The sequence below is a fragment of the Ochotona princeps genome, chromosome 1, assembly GCF_030435755.1.
Source record: "Ochotona princeps isolate mOchPri1 chromosome 1, mOchPri1.hap1, whole genome shotgun sequence".
In the NCBI taxonomy this organism is placed as follows: Eukaryota; Metazoa; Chordata; class Mammalia; order Lagomorpha; family Ochotonidae; genus Ochotona; species Ochotona princeps.
In genome coordinates, this window is record NC_080832.1 from 3,509,202 (window position 1) to 3,526,363 (window position 17,162).

The window sequence follows — 17,162 nt, forward strand, 5'->3', positions numbered from 1 at the left end:
CCCTCTGGCTGCGCTGTGGCCACGCCGCTCCCAGCATGCTGCGGTGTGTTCGGCCTCAGTGCCTGGATGCTGTCCTTCCAGATGGTCTCGTCTGACCCTGCCCCTCCCCCAAGCCTGCTCTGTGCTGCCGAGATGCCTTCTGCTCCTTGGCCACTGCAGCTGGGATAGTGCCTCTTCAGGACCAGCCCTCAGCCTGCATTGGCTTCTCTCGTTACCAACACTCCATCCAGATGGGCACTGGATTTTTACCTGTTTCAGGTGGTCGCGGTGTGTCTCTCCCTGAGATTGGGAGCCAGATAGGGGCCAGGACTTTGATTTGCTTACAGTTCTTTCCCCATCTGCAGGGCAAGCAATCTGGCCCAGAGAGGTCTGGTCTTGTAGAAGTAGCCTCCAGACTCTGGTGTTTAGAGAGCCTTGTCTTTTGTTTGCTGACAAGGTGACTCACAGTACTTATAGTAGACCTCTCAGGACTTCAGCCTGACCTCCAAAGCCAGTGCTGCAGGTGGAATCTATCCATTGTGCCTATGTATGAAGCTTCATTTTATCTTCCATGTAGTCAATCCCCCATGCCTGCTGTCTCATGCTGATCTGGCAGCTTCCCAGGCTGAGGACCATGGGGCTTTACAGACTGTCCCATGAGCTTCTTACCTCAGTAGAGCCCGTCGCTGCAACAAACATGAGCCTGAGTCTGACTGGCTCCATGAGTTCCGTGAGTCCACTCATTCTTCACACTCCAAGTTCTTGGGAGAGACCCCAGCTTGCAGGAGCTGTGCACTAGCTGGGGGCCATCAGTGGACTCTTCCCCTAGCTCTATGCATAAACGAACATCTTGAAGGTGGAGTCAGAAGTCCTGGGTAAGCCTGCTCTCAGGGGACTGTGCCCTAAATCACACCTTTTGGGTAACTCTAGGCCCCAACACTGAGCCCTGTCTTTGGAAAATTACAATTTATCTAGATAAGTTTATCAGATAAAGAAATGAGTGCACAGAAGATAAGACTAATGCATGTTTACCTTAGCTCACATTCAACATCACAATGAAGTTCTACCCACATTTAGTGCATTCCCCCATGCATGACTGCACTGCTTTTCTCCCCGGCAGATTTCGGGACTTCTGGGACGAAGGAGTGGCATTTCCGCTAGGATGATCTATCCCAGAATCTGCCCTGAAAGGACCTCCATGAAATTTGGTTTTCTGCATAAAATTAAAAACTGCATCCTTTTAAAAAAGTCATCACTGCATTATAAGTAAGTTCCATGGTTAGCAATTTCAGGTATAAAATTACTATCATGTGGAAACGTAGAAAAAAATTAACCTAAGAAATTTACTGATGCCTTATCCGTAAGGCATGTATGTGACACAGATGTGCAGGTCCTTGAATACACTTCTAATACCAATATGGAAATATCAGTTTTAAACAAGCAGGTATTTGTTGTAGTGACTAGCAGGATAGCTAACACATTCATACCCCATAAGCAAATGCCTGGATTCAATTCCTACCTCCAAATTTTTGGCAAGGTGAACTTTGGAAAGAGGCAGTAATGGTTCAGTGACTGGGTTCCTGCAATTGGTGGACATTTGGACTGGCTTTCCTTCCCCCATGTGGACATTAGAGGGATGAATTAGTGGATAGAGTTGTTGAGTTTGGATCCTGGCCTCTTTTCTGATCTGCTCAGCTTCCTGCTGATGCCAAACCTAGGAAGTAGTAGGTGATGGCTAAGAGCTTTGTCCCTGCCACCCATGTGAGTGACCCAGAATGACTCCGGACTCCTGGCTTCAGTGTGGCCCCAGTCCTGACTCCTGTAGACATTTGGTCAATAAGCCAGTGGAAAGATCTCCTTGCCTCTCTCTGCATTTGCCTTTCAAATAAACAGATAAATAAATAAAACTTATGAAGAAGAAAAAAAAAGAGGTAGAATAAATATCAAAACAAAGGAGCTTCTCTAAAAATAAAACCAAATTAATGGCAAGTAAAGGCGTTCTGCTTGTTTACACATGTCTCTCCTTGACGACATGTACACAAATAGCGTGGAGACAAGGGAGTCAGGGGTTACAGATGACCACATTTGAGATTCGGGGCAAGTAGGACTTTGCAAGTGCTCGCAGCAGAGCCTGAAACTCCATTTATACCCTGTGCAACATCACGGCATGTCTCCCAGATAAACGCAGTGTCGGTAATCAACAGTGAAATATTGAATTATGGCTTGGGGCTGAACAGGGCACTTTATCAGTTTTATTACTTGGGGAAATGTACACACATAAACATGCACACATTAATATTTTTCATGCCCTTTTCCAGAAGTGTCCATCAGTGAGAAATATACAAAATCGAAAAAAAAAAACTTTGACACAAACATACTTTGGGGTGACGGAGCCAACCTCGACTTTCTAAACCTATCATGAAGGTCTGGGCCATTCATCTACATTACAAATGTGAGCTTGGTTAATGAGATGTTCCTATAATGAAACATGAACTGGGTAAATCTCATTCGAGCTGTAATTTGAATGTAATGCCTTGTCTGTAAAACAAACAAAGCATCATGAAAAGTTTAATGGAACACAGTGAATCAAGAAAATGCAAAAAGGGCCCCAACATGGCTGACTCCAGGGAAAGCCTTTTCTGCCTCCTGAGACGTGTTGCCTGCAGACCCGAGCCAGCCACCGCTTGCCCCTGGAGTGTCTCAAGGCAACTGCTCACTGAACTTGCTGAGCCCATCTGACTTATTTTCCTTGCCTGATTTTACATCATTTCACCAAGCACCCATGCATCAAAGCCAATGATTCCATACCGAAGAGAGTTCTACCCTGTGTGCTGGCACAAAGCCTAGGGGTTCAACACAAGTGCTTTTATTATCCAAGCTAGAGATTCTCAAAGAACAACTCTAGTGGCACCGTGGAGCCAGAAAAATCCTCACTCGCAGGGGGACATGAGCTCTCTGCTTTCATGTGTCACGAGGATTTGTGCTGTGATGCTAGCAGAAAAAGAAGCATGATGGGTTTATGGAGTTGTGTCTGTCATCATGGACCTGTGTCAGATGGGGCACTGGACGCTGTGGAATGCAGGGCCATTCTCAGCATCAGGACAATGCCGTGATTGTGGCGTACTTTGCCATGCAATCATCACATCCATGCTTACCACGTAGACGTGGTCAAGGTGCCTAACTTCTGGGGTTTTGATGCCCCTGCCCACAGAGGGAGGAGCCGCACCCCTTACAGCACTGATGTGCAGGGGAACGGAATCAAGTTTCAAAAGCAGCTAGTCCTGGGCCTGACATAAAATTCTGAGTGCACAGTCAGCATCTTTTACTGTGAATATACACGTAAGATTATTTTTCCTGTGTTGAATTGTGCACAGAATTTTATGTGTATGTGTACAGTCATGTTTTAACAGGCCCTCTTTTATAATTCACAGATGATAATACATTTCAATAGCTATGACTGGCTTTAGACATTGTGCCTGTCCTTTCCACTTCATAGATAGAGAATTGGAAATACACAAAATGTGACTGCCAGGGTCACAAGGGAAAGTTCCCTTTTGATGTTTTAACACTGAAATGAGGTCCAGGGTGAATTCCTGGAGCAGTAGCTGCCATCAGGACTGGGCCAGACATGCTGGGCTGACCAGGGCTGCTCTGGTCCCTGGCTCCCTTCCTGCACAAAGGGGAGGCTTCCCCAGATGGCTCCTGATTTGCAAGCCTTAGAAGCAGTTGAGGAGGGGTCCTCTGAGAGACAGCCTTAGCTCCCAGGGCTGGATTATGGAGATGGGTGGGGGAGTGGCGTGGCAAGCAGCCCTCAGCAACCAGACACCTGCACAATGCTCTCCATTGATGGGGAACCTGGAGCTTCCGCAATGAATGACTCGCTGTTTCTGACAGCCTTCTTTTTCTGAAAGTCTCTGCAGAAAGCGCCTTCAGTGTTTGCAGTAATGACTTCCCTTGCTCCTCCCACGTGCTTCCTTCAGGTGGCCCAGTCCCTGCGATAGTCAGGGGAATCCTGGCTGCTCCCCACTTCCTTGCCCTCCTCCAATGCCACCCAGTTCCTGCTGAAGCTCCCAGGATAAAAGGTGAGATGATCTGCTTTTGTTGCATTGGCTTGGATCAAAGGCAATCACTGGGCTCAAAACAAAGCCAGCTGTAGGCAGGAGGCAGCTTGCTCCAGTACTTTTGCTAACAAAGAAATGAACTTTGTTTTTCAGTTCTTTTTCCAAGACTGTGAATTCTCATACCCTGGAAACCCCAGCAGTAGAGCTGAAGTATTTCTCAAAGACAAGACTCCCTATTATAAAGGGGACAGGGCTTTGGCAGCCATCTGCAGCCTGTGGTGAGGGAGCTGGCACTGGCACTCTCCTACCGGGTAAAGCGGGCATAAATGAACCCTTTGTTTGCTGTCAAGGGGCTTAGGGGGAGCCCTGCAGGAAGTGCTCCCCCGCTCCCTCTGCCACTCCATCCAAGCTATCCTTCTCAACTTGGTGGTTTCTGACTCTGCCTGCTGAAAGGAGATAACTGGTGCACTGCACAGAGGGAGAGGAGCCAGAGCGAAGCCCAGCGCACTTGCTCAGCAGAGACCTGAAGTGACTGGGTCATGGTGGGGTGTCGGTGAGAAGGTCCACTTGGGGGAAGGCAGGACCACCAGACACTCCTCCCTCCATAACTGGTGCATGGTTAGGCCCAGTACAACAGAAGATGTCACTTTACACAAAGTCACTGCAAATATCTCACTTGGCTAACTGCTGCTGTGCTTGCGTATTTCCCAATAAGAGAAAAGGAGCAGCCGAGGAAACCTCCGGTGGCTCTCAAGCAGGCCCACGCCTCTCTGCCCATGAGAGCAGCGTGTCCCGCCATTTTTTTGAGATTAGAGCAGAAACCTGGACACCTCATGCCTGCTCTGTTGGGTAAGCCCCGGGCCAGCTCTGCCTCACCCCAGCTTGGTGCTATCCATGCAACTCCCAACCTTGCTTGAGTAGAAGGAGCTGGAAACGTGTGCACAGTTTCTGAAAGAACCTATGGGAACTTCCACTTCGCGCCCCCACACTGCTGACTGGCTCCTAGAGTCTGCTTGTTGAGCTCACTCTGCCTCTCTTCTTCCTGCTCCCAAAGGCAGTGCTGCCACAGACCAAACACTCTGGGCCCAGGTCACCTGGAGCTGCTAGCTGTGGCTGCACTCCCAGCCTCTTGCACGCTCCCTGTGGCAAAACGTCCTTCCGGAAGACAAACGTCCTGTTCTCTCCTCTGCCTCATTTACAACTGAGATGCACAGGCCTCCTCTCCCACAGACCCTGTTCCCACTCAGTTCCCTGCACACCTGCCCCGGAGGCCCGATTCCAAGCACAAAGGCCCTCCTCAGTTCAGAATTTTCCATTTTGCCCAAATGCAGCAACACAGGTGTCAGGTGTCTGTATCTTTCTCTATGTGTGTGTATGTGTGTGTGTGTGCCTGTGTGTTACAGAGAGAAACAGAGAGTAACTGTTTCTGTTAACCATCAAATTATTCCCAAGAGCTTAACCTTGTTTTACCAAATCATCATTATTTTTGTCACATTATAGTTATCCTATCTAATTAAATGCAGAAAACAGTACCACAGGCAGTGGAATAGAATGCTTGGCTTTAAACTGTTTAAAACCAGCATCAATTGATGTATTAAAATGCCCCCTTTAAGGCCGGCTTAGGTGTACCCCAAAAGCTTTACCTGCCCTACCAGCACAGGTTCAGAAGTTAATGGTGACACTTTCAAGCACATTCCACAAAAAACACTGTACAGTTTTTGTTCAAACAATGCCAGTGACAAGCAATACCTACACTGCCATTTTTACGATAAGCCTATTCCAGCACATTTCCGGCGGTTGTCTCCTTCAGACGCCTGAAATGGCCTGAATGATGTATGGTTTTCTATCACTTCTAGGACTTTTGATACTCCTGTCTTTATTTTTGTTTTCTTGGTGGCAAACACAGGTTGGTGGCTAGGAAATTTTTGTTTGTTTGCTTGTTATTGTTTGTTTTGGGGGGATTATTCAAGCCACTGTGACCAAGATTGACACACCTGTTTCAGCAGTCATGGCTCTCCATCAGAGAAATGAAAAGCAGCATGCGACACTGCCAGCCCTGGCTGCGGTCGAGGCCTCTCGCACACTGACCGTGGGTTACAGCCAAGCCCTCTCGCACTGACCGTGGGTTACAGCCAAGCCCTCGCACACTGACCGTGGGTTACAGCCAAGCCCTGTCACACTGACCGTGGGTTACAGCCAAGCCCTGTCACACTGACCGTGGGTTACAGCCAAGCCCTCTCGCACTGACCGTGGGTTACAGCCAAGCCCTCGCACACTGACCGTGGGTTACAGCCAAGCCCTCGCACACTGACCGTGGGTTACAGCCAAGCCCTCGCACACTGACCGTGGGTTACAGCCAAGCCCTGTCACACTGACCGTGGGTTACAGCCAAGCCCTGTCACACTGACCGTGGGTTACAGCCAAGCCCTCGCACACTGACCGTGGGTTACAGCCAAGCCCTCTCGCACTGACCGTGGGTTACAGCCAAGCCCTCGCACACTGACCGTGGGTTACAGCCAAGCCCTGTCACACTGACCGTGGGTTACAGCCAAGCCCTGTCACACTGACCGTGGGTTACAGCCAAGCCCTGTCACACTGACCGTGGGTTACAGCCAAGCCCTGTCACACTGACCGTGGGTTACAGCCAAGCCCTCGCACACTGACCGTGGGTTACAGCCAAGCCCTCGCACACTGACCGTGGGTTATTCTCTCCAAACAGCCTGAGCACATGCACCCACACACCAGCACACAGACACATGCTGCCCTCCTCCGCTCTGCTTCCTGCACACACATGCACACATCAACACACACATAGCACCCCTTCTGCTTCCTGTACACACACGCACATTCCTGCACATCTGCTCCTGAGTTCTGATTCCAAGCACAACAGCCCTCCTTAGTTCAGCCCTTTCCATTTTACCCAAATGCAGCACACACAGGTGTCTGTATCAGCTCTCCTCTGCGTCCTGCACACATCAGCACACACATCAGCACACTCACACACACACACACAGCCCTCCTTCCCTTCTGCTATCTCTCTGTTCTGGTCTTGCCTCAGAAGGTGAGGAGGTAAAATTGGCAGCATCCCTCAAAATCAAAATATCGGTATCTTCTCTGAACACACAAGGTAGCTCAACCAACTCCTAGTACAATGCCATTCCTTCTCAGTTCCAGAAAATTCCTCTCTACATAATCCACTATGCAAGGTATCCCGAAAGTTCATGGAAAGATGGAGAGATGTTCATTTTGTGAAAACAATTTTGGAATCCATGCATAGTTTTGCAACCATGTCACACTCACTTTACACAAAGTTTTGGAAGTACTCTCTCCAATGTATAAAAGAACAGAGGGACCAAAAAAAAAGAAACTCATTCTTTTTGTGGAAAGGTGAGGTCAGACAATGTGATCGATAGAACAGCACCGATTGGGAACAGACCCCTCACAGGTGTCTGACTTGAAACGAGGCACCTTTGTGCTAAGACAGAGAACGGCTGTCCACATGGGAAACAAAAGCAGTTGAACACCATACCAAAAAATCCATTTCTGATTGATTTTAAATCTAATTGGAACAGGCAAACAGGAAGCTTTCAGACGGAAACACAGGGAAAGGTTGTTGTGACCTTGCAGTAAGAAGAGTTTTCTTGAGCAGGTCATAGTAGGCATGAACCATAGATGAAAAAAATGATAAATTAACCAATGTTGAAACATACAAGCTCGTTGATGAAGCACCAGGGTACAGGTGGTGGAAAGCAGGACACAGAGCAATGGGGGTTCACACATTCCTAGGGAGGAAAACTCTCCCCCACAATATGTAAACCCCTTCTAAAACCAATAGAACAGTATACAGGAACCCGATACAAAATAATTAAAAGTTGAGTCAATGTTTCTCAAAGGAGATGATCCAAATAACCGACCATCCACACAGAGACACAGAATAAAACTGTAGAACCACAGGTGGCAAACACAGAGCAAGTCAGCGTGAGTGTAGGTGAGGATGCAGAGGATGGGGAACCCTCACACACTGCGTGAGAGGGAGGTGCGGTCACGGCCACTCTGGGAAGGCACCCACCAGCTTCCTGGTATCTAACATGCACTCTCGCCATGACCAGCCATCCTGCACCCAGTGCAGCCTGCACAACAGAGACACGCACGTCCTTCTACCAGGAGTAGGGGCTGGAATGTCCACAGCACATGTCCATGACTGTCCCAACCTGGCTGTAATAAAGTGTAAATAAAGTGTAGCCTATACATCTATTATATAGGATCGGAACAAAGCATAGTGATCAAAAGAGAAATCAGCCACACAAATATATATACTGTGTAAGCAAAATTAAGTAGCAAGATAACTGATTTATCAGATTAAAATTCAAAAAAGAGGCTGTGACTTTTGCTGGGGAGATGGGAGAGCATGAAATGCAGATTGTGGAATACATCCGAAGACGAGTTATAGCTGAAGGCGAGAATAGCTGAAGGCGAGTTCCTTCGTTTGAGTTTACTCGCAGGGGTGTACGGAATATGCGCAAACTTGCTGGTTGCATGACCTTTGTATGTATGATTCATTTTAAGATGCTTGTGCCATAGCAGCTGAGACACCACTGAGCATGCCTGCAGCTCTCTTCAGTGTGCTTGAGTTTGAGTCCAGCTTTGTTCCCACTCCAGCTTACTGCTCGCTCTCTCGCACACACACACACACACACACACACACACACACACACACACTCCTTCTCTCTTTCTGCCATGCCACTTTCACCTAGATTAAAATAAATAAATGAAAAAACTGTAATTTATTCACATCCTTGGCTATGAGCTGCAATTTTTACAGGTCTCACCATGGTTGTAAGCATGTTTAAACATACTCTGTTGAATTCAAATGAGTACAATGTGGTTAGAAAATGGAATCACTCCTCCTCCGCTGGACGTTATCCACAGGTTCAAACAGTGGGATTTTGTGCTGTCTCCCACTGCCCCTCCATCTTGCCAGATGTGGGGGCCAGGGACAGCGTTAAGGAGGGTTTCCCATGAAATTTTCTGAGCTTTGCTGGCAAGGACTCCATGCTTCAAGAGGAAAGACTGCTCTGCCCACTGGCTTTCTCATCACTGTATTTTCAATTTTCATATTTCTCACTTGGCTACCTGGAGTTTATCTCCCACAGACTATCACAGAATGGAATATTTATCACACATTCCTGAGGCTGTGACCACTTCTGGGAGGATGAGCAGCACTCCTGCTCCATGATACTTTGTCCGTTAACCCTGTAAAGCTCGCATTGAACGCTATCCCTGGATTCTACCTTGCAGAAAAGACAAATGCATTTTTCTCCTATCCTGATTGGACAGAGGTGCATCACTACTTTCCTGAGTATAGCCCTATTTTTTCATCCTTATAACTCCTGAATCGTCCTGAAGGGGAGAAAGACCGGCTCTCTTTCTAGTTTAGGTGAAGGTAGAACCTACCTCTGTGGCTTAGTTGTGATGTGATCCCAAGGACTTGTTCAAGTTTCCCAATCTTGGAGATCCCCTCTCAGTCTCTCATCACTTTGATTCCCCAATGGTGAGGAGGATTTCTAAGGTCTGCCTTGACATTGACTGTTTTCCATGTATGTGTTCCTCTCAACTGACTTTTATTGGGATTGTAATTCACATTTTTTTGAATGTTTGCATTCTTCTCTACTTCTTTTTTCATCTCAGATCTCATTCTCAGCACAAGCAGCTCCTGGGACTCTCATTAACTCTGTTTCTTTCTGGCAGGCTGAACTTGCAGGTCTCTAAGAGCACTCAGAGCAGAAATCTCCATCAGAAACAGACGTAGGAACAAGGCAGAACCTTGCGACAGAAGAAATACACAGAAATGCATAGTACCAAGACATATGTCAGCCAACTGTGAAAACTGCTTTCAAGTGCTAATGCAGGAACACATCAAAATTTTGCCACATGACATAGAAATCATGAAGATATTATCTGGTGACATTTTCTAAAGCTTAGACCAAAAGAATTGAACCTCATTTTCTGTCACTAAATGCCAAAAAGCACAGTTTGAAATTAAAATACATTACAATAAAAAAGATGTTTAAGAAAAATAAAAATACCATGCCCTTCCTAAAAGATATACCAATATAAATGGAATCATGTAAATCAATTTCAATGAAGGAAATTGTAGCTACTCCAAGAGTTGGTATCCTGAGAGAAATCTCACCATTTAAGCTTATCATACAGACGGACTATTTTTTTTTCTATTCATTTATTCATTCATTACAGTGTATTACATGACACAATTTCATAGGTACTGGGATTCTCCCCCCTTCACCCCAAACCCCTCCCCCATGGTGAGTCCCCCCACCTTGATGCATAACCACAGCCCAAGTTCCACTGAGACTCCCTAATTAAAGCTCACACCATACAGAGTCCAGCATCCCACTTGTCCAGTCAAGTTCAACGGCCTCTTAGGGAGGCCCTCTCAGGTTTGAGGGCAGAGCCAGCAGAGCGTCACCTCGATCAATTAGATCAGCAACAATCCAGGTACGATGAGACTGGTGCAGAGTCCACTGATTGACACAGTCCATCTTAGAGTTTCCCCTTGTCCAGTTTTCCGCTGCAAGCATATAGCTGAGGTGGTTGATCTACTCCATCTTCCATCTTTTCTTGGTTAATGTTTTGATTCCTCCATTTTGTTCAGGGGAATCCCCAAAGAAACTCTGAGGTGTTCCCAGTCCAGGCTCCTAAATACACTACTAGTAAGCACAGTGCCCGCCACAGTCCATCACTCCGATCAGCTGGTGGTTGTAATCCCTGGGTTGGTTCTATTCTGAGCCCCGACCTCCATTGGATCTGATGAGTATTGCAGCTCTTCCCGGCTCTGCCCATCACACACTCGTCCCTCACCTAAATCAGTGGGAGGTGTGCTGGTTGGGTGCTGCATTCCCTATTGGCACAGGCCATTTCACCTTGGCATTTGCTGTTTTGTACTGTTGTTATCGCAACCAAACCTGGCCAGGCCCCCTCACAGTTCCAGCACTCAGATTTGCCAGTGGATGACGTGAACCGACTCAGCCTGGTTTGCCCCCAACCTGAGCCAAATGTATGCCAGTGGGTCACTTTCCAAAGCCTCTTCTGGGCTGTTTACCTCCATACTTCCTGCGTTTATTTGTAGGGTCAGTGTCCTGTCAGAGGAACTGTTCAGATTCCTCCATCAGACCCCTTCCTGGTGTCAGGTTTCACGCATACCAGCAGGTCCTTTGGCCAGCACTGCTCTTCAACCCATTCTGGTTCCTGCTGTTGAGAGTTTCAGCCCAGCCACGGCTCGTCCATACCCACATATAGCTCATCTATGGCTCATTTGGGGTTGAAACCTAGCCGAGTCCGTCCCACATCTACCCTGGTCCTCCAGAGCACCAAACTGTGTTGCGGTCTAACCCAGCACGGTGCGTCAAGTCCGAATACATGTTTGTGCCAAGGGAGTACAACTGTGACCCGACCAGAACTCAGCCCCCTTCCAGTTCCTGCGCCCCTTACTGGTAACTTCTACCCAGCCAGGCCTCCCCCAAGTTCCCCAACCAGGCCTGTTCCCAGCCAGTGTTAAGTATGCCAGAGGTTGCTCTGGGTCAGCCCAGCGCGCCCCATAGATTGTCATGCCTCCTGCATAGACTCCTCCGGCCCTTCTAAACCATCCAGTGGGGTCAGAGTTTGCACAGGGATTGGTCCACCCATACCTGACACATTCTAGCCCCGAGTATGGTTCTCAAATACCAGACAATGTCATAGTCTTGCCTTCTGTGACCACTCTGCTGATCCCTCCTCCTATCAGGTGATGGGGTATCCTGCTGGACAAGCCCAGAATTTTGCTTTGGAAGGGACTGGTGTTGGTAATCTGCACTATAAAGTGACTATACGTTCTTCAGAGGAAGATTTACTGCCATTGAGACTCTTAAGGACTAATACACATTCTCAGAGAACTGTGGGTTCAGCATGGAGTGACTCCTATAGCATATCAAAGGAATCAAATTCCAGAATTTCCTGGCCGGGCGGCCAGCAGGCGCAGCCTGGCGCCAAATGGCGCACTGGCCGCCCGCGAGCGGCTCACCCCACGTACTTACGTACGTGGTGGTAAGCCTGGCTGTGCTAGGCTGGACTCGTGGCAAGGCACCCGAGCACCCCGGGCAGCATGGCTGCCCGAGGTTTGAGACGCTCCAGACGGACTATTTTTGTTGGAATAAAAATAGCATATCAAATGTGCATGTCACTCAATGATATCATCGCATAATGACTTTTATGATGCTTTTTGAAAGATTCACTTATTGGTGTCAGCCTGGCAGCACAGCACAGTTGTACAGCGGCACCAGCATCCATTATGGGTTTCAGTTGGTGTCCTGGCTGAGATCTGACCCAGCTTCCCAAGAATGGCCTGGGAAGGCATCAGAGAATGGCCCAAGGTCTAGGGCCCTGTACCCACATGGGAGACATGGCAGAATCCTTGGCTTTCAGCTTCAGATCAGCCCAGCCCTGGCCAGGGCAGCCATTTGGAGAGTGACCAGGGGATGAAAAATATGTCTCTGTCTCTCCCTCCCTCCACTTCTTTCTCCTCCTCCTCCTTCTCTCTCTCTCTCTCTCTCTCTCTCTCTTCTTCTTCTTCTTCTTCTTCTTCTCTCTCAATCTCATTGTGTGTGTGTGTAATTCTACCTTTTAAGAAAAGATGATTTTTAAAAAAAAAAATCCATGGACCCACTGCTCTTGGCGAAAATGCAATCATATAAATTATCGATTCACTTATAGATAATCTGAGTTACAAAGAGGGAAGGAAGAAAATTGTTCACCTGCTACTTCATTGCCCTAGTGGTTGCAAAGACCAGGGTTGAGCCAGTCCCAAACCGGAAGCCAGGAAGCTCCCATGGGTCTCACACATGGGCAGCAGGGTAATGAGTATTTGAGTCACATTTTGCTGATTATCACAGTCCATTGTCAAAGATTGGAATGGAAGGGGAGCAGTTGGGACCCAAACTGGCTCTCATATGGAGTGCCAGCTTTGGAGGTGACCACGTTAGTCACTATGCCTGCTTTTAAAGTCTGCTTCTAAGTCAGATTTTATGTGATGCAACCTAATTATTCCTCAATGCATTAATTTAATAATAATTAATATTGCATGCCCTTGGAGAACATTATTTTAAAATATCTTTCTTAATGATTTGTGAACCATTAGAGGTGTTATTTAACTCATAATTGAATAAAACCACTACTTGTGATTTTAAAGTTGCATTGAAAATAGTGTAATTAGACTAAGCTTGGGTATTAAGTGTATTGTTTAAACATTATTCTTAGCATGCAGACGCAGAAAACAAATGCTTTATTGGCATGTTCCTAAGCGCTCAATAAAGGACTTGCCAAGCACAGCGACCCAGGCAGGCTGCTGATTCGAGGCCCCAGTGGGTTCTTCCACAAATTGAAGGTCACGGAGCTAAGAGGTCTCCAGACGATGTTCCAAAAACAATTCCCTACTAAGACTATCAATACAAGGATTAGGAACTCTTTGAGCTCCTATTTTGACATTCACTTATATAGATCAAAAATATCCAATTACTAGATTTTATTTTCAAATTTTACTTATTCTCAATGTCATATATTCATATGAGGGCACTTCAAAATGCTTGTGGGAAATGGAATTAAGAGATAATTTTATTTGGGGGGCAAGAAAAAGGTTAAATCTGTATTTTATTTTTCATAATTCACATTTCAATGAATGCTTTGAAAATTCTTTACGAAATATTATGTCAGAAAAAACCTTGGCAATGGGGGTGCACTGGAGGAGGCTGGGGAAGAAAGGGCAGACGAGTCGGGTCCTCAGCTAGTGCTGCTACCCTGGGGCTTCTGGTTCTTTAACTCGTGACTGATTTCTGTGAAAGGACGGAGCTGCAAAGGAAGAACAGTCTGGGACACAGAGAGGCACTGGTCTGCCTCACAGGTTCTACCGCTGCGCTTAGGGCCGCCGCTCACACCCATTCCTTAGTCAGGCAGTCACCTGGGGCCACGCTGGAAATCACGCTTGTTCTGCCTGAGCATTTGTCTTCCTTTTTTTTTTCATCAGAATAAAAACTTCATTGCTGGGTCTGGCACAGTAGCCTAGTGGCTAAAGTCCTTGTCTTGCATGCGCCGGGATCCCATCTGAGCACCGGTTTGTATCCTAGCACCCGGCTTTCCAGCCAGCTCCCTGCTTGTGGCGTGGGAAAGCAGTCAAGGATGGCCCAAAGGCTTGGGGTGACCTGGGGTTCCTGGCTCCTGGCTCCTGGCTTCAGATCAGCTCAGCTCCAGTCATTGCAGGAGTGAATCAGCAGATGAAAGATCTTCTTCTCTGTATATCTGACTTGCCAATGAAATAAATAAATAAATAAATCTTTAAAAAAAAAAAAAACCACATTGCTGTACCCAAGTACACAGCAGCCGGGACCGTGCCAAAAGGGCATTGACTCCCTTGTCTTGACAACATCACTCTTGGGCGTCATTATTAATGATGGTGGCTTCTCCAACTGCCTCCCACGCAGCCAGTTTCACCCCAGCTGATTACGGCCAGTACCGGGGAGGACACAGGGTAGGTATCCTGCTCTGCCATCTGTCTACACTTCCTCTAAGACACCAGCAGGTGCAAACTTTATCCTTGGAGCTTGAACCTGGTGCCAGCTCCCATTTGGATCTGTATACCTTTACACCGAGATATTTCTTGGTTGTTTAAACTTGACTCTGTGACATTTCCCCCATCATTACCAAGAATTAAAATAATTCAGGAGCTATTTTTTAAAAAAATATCCCTAAGTATCAATCCTGCATGGGAACAATTGGCTTTGTGATACTTTGGTAAGAACATAATATTGAATTAAATAAAAGTTGCTTTTTTATCTTCTGTGAAGGGTGAACACAGTGTGGCAGTGACTGCTTCTGTACGTGGCTTCCAAATCATCCCCGTGTTAAACGTGTGCCTTTCTTGTCACTAGACCCTCCCAGTACATGAGCTACTGAATGAGAAACTTCTCCTATCTGCTGGAGTTACTGAGTCAAGCTGGTGCCCTGCTTCTAATCCTTAAAGAACTCACTAACCCTGCAACTCATATCTTAGCATCTCAGCATTTCAGGATTCTGAAGCATAAAATGAGTGATACAGTGCCATTTGCCTTAGCAGGTTTTCGGGAGACTAGTAGGAACAATGTGCTTCAAACCCTTCCGCTGCACAGAGCAGGCCCTCGACACCTCGCAGATGCTGATCTTACTGCCACAGCTATTAGCACCACGTGTGTCATCGAACTCCATGCCAGGAAATGGAAAGATATCTCTTTCTATTACATTCTTTAGGGCATACCATGAGACAGAATTTCAACAGAGATTTGTAGATTGAACCCAACACCAACAAAACTATTCATTTTTACATTGGCTTTACATTTTTACGAAATATTTGCTTCCCTTCTGAGCCCAGAGAATGAAGCTGTGAAAGCTCATTAATAAACTGCCTAATGAACCACTGCTGGGTAGATGCACACGGACAGCAAAATCATCGGAGTCGCTGCCCGTGGCCCGCCACGCTCGCCTTGGCTCAACCGGCATCTCACTGCAGCGCGTCCCTAGTCTGCCTTCTTCCTGCCTCTGCCTCCATGGACCTAGGTCTGTAACTTGTCCTCGCCAGCACACAGAAGATAAAGCAGCAGACATTTCAAATTCTGTCTACTTCCAACAAGAAATCCCACTAATGATTTTTTTCCTCCCTTGAAATAACAGCCCAAACATTTTCATAGTATCCTCAGTTTTTCATGAAGTGAAGAACCAGTGTCCTCCGCCTGTCTTCAGATTGTGTGGCTGATCACAGCCCCTGGGGCTCCACTAAACAGACTCACAGTGACAAGTCCCCATGTCTCCATTCAGCGTGGCCTGGTTTTATGTCACTCATCCTGCTTAGTAAATTGAAATTTGAGATTCTGCTTATGTTAAAGACGCGGTGTTTTCACCATCGTGCAATGCAGGTTTTGAGTCTTCCATCAGTTTATGATTTGCTTATTATCAAACTTCTTAATCTGACATGCTAGGACAAAGGTCTCTGAAAGTCGGTTTTTTGGTTGTTACAAGTAAAGGTTATGACAAATTCAGATCAAGCAGAGGCATCAGGGCACAGGGGCTGAGAAAGCAGATGTAAAGCAACATGTCCAGCTGAGGGAGCCGATGATGTCCGAATGGAGACCTCTTTGTTTCTTAGTCCCTCTCCTCTAGAGTGAGGCCACAAGCTTACCACACTCCTAGGTTTGGGGGAAGGCTCAGTGAGCACATCACCCAAAGCTGCTTGCACTATCGCCTGGCCCTCCGACAAGGACTGTGCGCAGTGCTTCCGTTACCGTGGGGGGCTCTGAAGTGTAAGTATGGAAGGAATGCTTGCTGCTGACATGGACTCTTCGAATATGACGAGGCAAGCACAAAAGCATTAACACTGTATTGTTCCAGATCAGAAGGTTGGAATTCACGTGTTGGACTCCTTGACACTGAACTTCAAGTCATATGCGGACATTTCAACGATGGTGAAATACATTTATCTTTGAGTGGAATGTTGGCCCTGCCTACAGGGTAACCAGTCGCCTACCTTAGGGTTAGAGCACAACAGGCTCCTGTCTGAGAAGCAGACTTTATATCAGAGAAGGTGAGAATCCACAGAGAACTCGTCTTCCCAACTTGCTCCTATTGGATGCTTCAGTCCAGCAGGTGACACATTCCTTCACGTATTTAGTCTTTAGTTCTCTGAATGACATAGCTCTCAGTGTACACTAGTTCTACCACGCTTCACCAGGTTTTCCCAGTCATTCACTGATGTGTAGAGTGCTTATCTAGTATCACTCAAAGTCCCTCAGTGTTACCAGTGCCCATGCGAAATCAGATTTTTCTTGTTGCTATCATGCTCAGAAATCTGAAATGTACCCATTTTTATGACTTCGCTTTCACCTCCTTCTCTTCTTATACTGTCTAGAATTTACCATTGACTTTAAATACAGCTGGACTTACAGGTGGCATTGGGGGAAGATTTCAGTTTCAAAGATTCGCAACTTACCTACAGAATTAAGTTTTAAAATATTTCTTCTTTCTTCAACTATATCTTCCAAAGATTTATTC